Source organism: Fundulus heteroclitus, chromosome 22 (assembly GCF_011125445.2).
Source record: "Fundulus heteroclitus isolate FHET01 chromosome 22, MU-UCD_Fhet_4.1, whole genome shotgun sequence".
NCBI classification, from domain to species: domain Eukaryota; kingdom Metazoa; phylum Chordata; class Actinopteri; order Cyprinodontiformes; family Fundulidae; genus Fundulus; species Fundulus heteroclitus.
Window position 1 is genome coordinate 7,351,653 of NC_046382.1, and position 5,662 is coordinate 7,357,314.

Consider the following 5,662-nt stretch of genomic DNA (forward strand, 5'->3'; position numbering starts at 1 on the left):
GTTCAATCATATTATACAGATTGGGTCAGATTATACAGATTGGTCAAAAATTTCCTATATAAGGAAACCAGTTGATTGCATCAATGTCCCGACAAGCAGCATTCACTCCTGGGGAAGCGTAGAGCCACAGGGAGAGTCGTCTGCATTGTACATGGCTTTGCTGCAATCCCTCATACTGAGCAAGCATGAAGCGACAGTGGGAAGAAAAACTCCCCATTAAAGGGAAGGAAAACCTCCGGCAGAACCAGAACCAGGCTCAGTATGAACGGTCATCTGCCTCGACCGACTGGGGTTACAGAAGACAGAGCAGAGACACAACAAGAGAGACAAAAAAGCACAGAAGCACACATTGATCCAGTAATCTGTTCTACATTAGATGGTAGTAGCGCGTGAGCCGTCTTCTCTGGATGATGTCACAGTTAACAGAACGCCAGACCAGGTGTACCTACTATGAAGAAAAAGAGAGAGAGCAAAAAGTTAAAAGCTGAAATGACGACAGTCATTTCAATGTAATACAATGCAAAACTGGAGAACAGTAGAAATCAGTAGAGTGAGAAAATTAGACCCTGATGTCCTCCAGCAGCCTAGGCGTATCACACCACAACTATAGAGATAGCTCAGGGTATGAGCCACTCTAACTATAAGCTTTGTCAAAAAGGAAAGTTTTAACATTAGTCTTAAAAATAGACAGGGTGTCTGCCTCACGGACCAAAACTGGGAGTTGGTTCCACAAGAGAGGAGCCTGATAGCTAAAGGATAGCTTAATGAATAAATGTGTTCTTCTAAAGTTGTGTTTTTGCTTTTAATTATTTTTCCACTTGTTCGTCGAGTCGATAAAAAGTCTGGACGCTGGCTCTTTTAGTGCAAAGTGCTTGTACTTAAAAAAAGTAGAAGAAATCTGGCCCTGACAAAAACAAGGCCTTCACTGAACCACTCTTAGTTTGGGGGCAGCTCTGTTCGCTCAATAAACTCTGTATATTGCTTCATATCTGCAGTGCTGTCACGGCTCCATGTTTGATGCACCTCTCTGCCGCCGCAGACGGGGCTTTTTGAACTCGATGCTGAGAGGAAGCCAGACGGTCCCTTTCCTCTTCAGCTCAGAGAACATTGCGTCCATGATTTCCTTAAACAATTATCAGTGGGGATTAATCAAAAACTCTATACAGGTTCACTTTAAATTACCCTGGTTCCACAAACAGTCTTAGATCGATTTGTGAGTGAAGTGATGAGCCGTTGTAGAAACGTTGCTCAGCAGACCGAGGTTTTTCCACTGGTCTGACGGCAAAAGGCATTCTGGGTATCCGTTTCCAGGTTTTTCTTTCATACAATACCAAGACTTCTCTAAATCAGAAGGATCGGATCTTTTACCGCTTTCTAAAATCATTGAAATCTAACCTGAAGAGGCCAGAAAAACAAACAACAGGTCCATTCTGCCGCCATTTTGTAATAAAATAAAGGCAAAACTAAATAAATAGCTGGGTGATAAAGCTCCTTTTTGTGTCTCAGTCTCTCACATCCATGTCAGTTAGGAGTTAAATTTTCTTTAGGGCATAAGAAGGAGTGATTACAGCCCACCTATGAACAGTCTGTCCTCAGCCTTGCTCCGAGCGTACTGTCTGATCCCACTCACATCCTCAGCTCACAATACGAGCTGTCACCGTCTGGCACACGGGTTAGCGTCGCTGCCTGCAGACTCAGCAGATTTAAGAGACTCATTTGTCCCTTCATCAATCAGCTTGTTAAATAAAGCAGGTGTATAGCATCCTGTCATGCTTCTGATGCTCTGGTCTTATCTGCTTGTTCGTATGTGTGAATGTGTCAATGGATCAGCTTTTTTACAAGCAATATCTGTCTACTGGTTTGTTTACTTGTTTATTCTTTTCAGGAGATGTTTATCGTTTGTAGTGGATGTAATTGTTGAAGCAGCTTTGTTTATCTATCTATCTATCTATCTATCTATCTATCTATCTATCTATCTATCTATTTATCTATGTTTTTGAACCATATGGAGCTTAGAGGGTAGCTCCCATTAGCTTCTTCGAACCATGTCATTGTTGATGTAATTCGAGTGTGTTTTTACGGGTATAACAAATGTTATCTCCACAAGGTTTTATACATTGATGGGATATTGATGTTTGTGTTATCCGGTCCGCTCATTACAACTAAAATAAAGCCGAAGCTTTTTAAAATTAATGCCGAATGTCTGCTAGCCTAATGCTATTAGCTGCCGGTAACATTCACCCTTCTCAGATACTAAGTCGTGTTTTTCCTGGCATTAATGTGGAATATTAATGTCGATTTAATGGTGTTTTTGTATAATTTTAGGATTAACTGATTTTAGCGACCGATCGCTACAGCGACCCCTAGCCGCCCGGAGGTATAATCTCATTAATAAAATGGAGCGTTATAGAAGTTTACTGATATTTTACTGAGCAAATCATTCTTTAAAATGTTATTTTATCAAATAATGTTTTGTTAAACTCAGGATTTGCATTGTGAACCAAGTTGAACTTTGATTCTTTAACTGAGATCTGCAGTGAACCAGGATTCACTGAATTATTCTGATGATGATGATGATGATGATGATGATGATGATGATGATGATGATGATGATGATGATGATGATGATGATGATGATGAACCACTTTGTTTTGTCTTTTGTTTCTTTTGTGTATACATAGTTTCTTAGCCTAGCTTCTTTTTATCTTCATTTTGCTTAGTAGTTTTAGTTAAGTTCATTAGCTTTGTAGAGAGGATTTGATGATTGGAATATAATGTTAATTCAGATAATAAGCACTAGATAGTGATGTTCGCTGGATGTTAATTTTATTTATGATATTCATTATAAATTATTTAACGGGAAGAGAAGTTGTCACTCATTTATTCTATACGTGTGCAGAGTTTGCTGATTAAAAGAACGCCAGTGTTCAAATCATTCCTTTCAACTATTGTCCTGATATCAGCTCTTGGGCTGATATTAACCAGACAATACCTAACAGACACAGAGTTATTTATTAAGCATTAAATAATTTAAAACAGTGTATAATGGCAAGATGTAAAGCTTCACTGGGTTGGATCATATTTTATTAATCCTTAACACAGTTTTATTCTATTTGCTATTTTATGATTGTCTGTCCCTAAGACCCTGCAGGGGTAAGTAGGTATCTGAGTGGATGGAAATATAAACAAATTTGGTCTCATTTGTCCAAAGAACAATGTTCCAGACGTCTCGTCGTTGGTGCGGCTGCAACTTGGCAAACATAAGTCGTGTTTTTCCTGGCAAGCCTTTCTTAAAGAAGTCATTTAAACTTTAGCTTATTGTGGTGACTAAGTTTTGTTGAGCTTGAGGCGGAGCTCTTGGATGTTTTAGTAATGAAGTTGTTTTTTTGCATGTTTTGCGAGGACAAGCAGGAGTGGGTGATGAACGGACCGACAGACGGATGGAGGGATGGACAGACGGATGGATGGATGAAAAGTACAAAGTGCAAAGTGTTTCTGGAGGTTCTTGCTGATGTCTTCCCGTCCTGGCATAGTGTTAGTGCCACAATAACAGTTTCGTCCATGGAGAGGGTCATGCTGCGTCGCTGATGATCCCCTTAAACTGACTGAATGTATCAACCGCACCTGCCTCTTGCTTTCTGTAAGACCCTAAAGAGGCGGCAGGGGTGCGCTTACTTTTCCACACATTATGTTTTCAGAAACAAAGCCTGTCTGCCATGGTTTTGTCAAAAAGCGAGAGAAATGATGACACTTAAAATTAGATTTAAACTTTAACTGGCACAGATCAGATCTTTAATTATTTACTGTGATTTATGAACTCTTGTTACCATTCTATATTTATTCATTATTTTACTGAGACTCCTTTTATTAGTGATTTAATATGCAGTACAATGCAACTGATCCTTGTATCCAAGGCAAATTGCTCTCAAGGGAGACTAATAAAGATACTTTGACTTATTTATAAAATAAATTTATAGTAATTTATGGTAAATAAAAGAGTAAATTTATAGTAATAAACAGTGATGTTGCTACCGCTATGGTTGCTTTTACTCCTATGACTACTAGTAATATGTTACTACGATTATTCTCAACTCTTACCACTACTTCTATTGATACTGCTGTTATGAACGCAGCTAAAGTCGGCAGCCCTGTTGCCATACAGCAACAAGGTCCTGGGTTCAAATCCTGACCTGGGCTGCCTCTACATGGAGTCTGCATGTATTGTTATAGCTATTATTATCATTAGTCTCTTTCTCATTACTGTTGTTGTGTTATGTTGTGTATTGAGCCACGTAACGACCGAATACCCCAGTCCCCTACTCAAATAAATGAGGGAGTACTTTCATTTTCCAGTGCCAGCAGCAGCAGCAGGGTTAAAGATTAGAGGTGTACAGCTGGAGGGCATTCATATCATTCAGTCATCATTTTGATTTTGCTTAAAGGTAAATCTTGTTTTTTTGCTCTTGCTACACGGGCCCCCGAGCTGTTGCTTTAGCAATGCCTCCGAGCAGAAATCTGATCCATCAGAGCCCATTAAATGAGGGATAAATCCTCAATGTCAGCGTTTATGCAAAGGAGTCAGCGAAATCAGGGAGACACAAAACATGTTCCCTGTTAACAGAATCAGAAACCAAAAGCAGCTGCATTCATAAAAAGTTCCATTTATTTCCAAGTCATTTTATTTACAAATTTTTACAAATACGCATCATGTGAGAGTAGACCCGCATCAGAAAGATGAATAAAACATTCCTCGGTAACAACTGATCGGCGTTGGGCGTCAGACAGCGAGACTTTGAGGCGTTCTCCTTGTTTTTATGCCGGAGAACAAACAAGCGACGAGCCGTGCGGGGCCAGTAAACGCATTAGAGGCCAGTCCTGCTCTACAGGATTACTGGGCAGAGGGAATTCAACTATGAGTCTATTGTGGCTTTAACATAATCCCATCAGAGCCGGCAACAGTGCAACGCGACTACAGTAATCCCAAGCCTGTTAGCTCTGCCGAGAGCCGGCGGTGAAACAAAGAGGGACACATGACACGGTCTTCATTAAAAACAGTACAAACACTCACTTCTACTGTACAAAACAAACAACTTATACAGCCTTCCAAAGCAACACGCCATATTATACTAGATGATAATCTCTAATTTTAAAAAAAAAGATACACAGATAGAAAACTAAGACAACACTTTATGGAAATTCCTCCTCCAGGACTAAGTGCTCCTTTAAAGCTCATATAGCCATGATATATATATATATATATATATATATATATATATATATATATATATATTCTAATACGAGAGTTATGCACTTTAATTGCTATGCATGTTCATATGACATCCCAGTGTTATTATGTACCTCTACTGCCTCCTTTAATTACCGAAGACATGTTTTAATACTACTTTCATCTCAGTCTGAGTCTAATATCCTCCTGGTTTATGGAAAACATATGAAACACCTGAAGAATATCTGTCACCCTGGTCCACGCTGTTTTCAAGCCTACGTGCTAATATTAAAATATCTGCCATCTGTTAATAAAGTCTTATCAGGGAGGTACATTGAGGACAGGGCTGGTCAGAAGGTTACATACACCCATGGTCGGCACCAAGCTCATGTTAATTTGAGCTTTTTAATTATCTATCTGAACCCTTTTTGGGTTTTC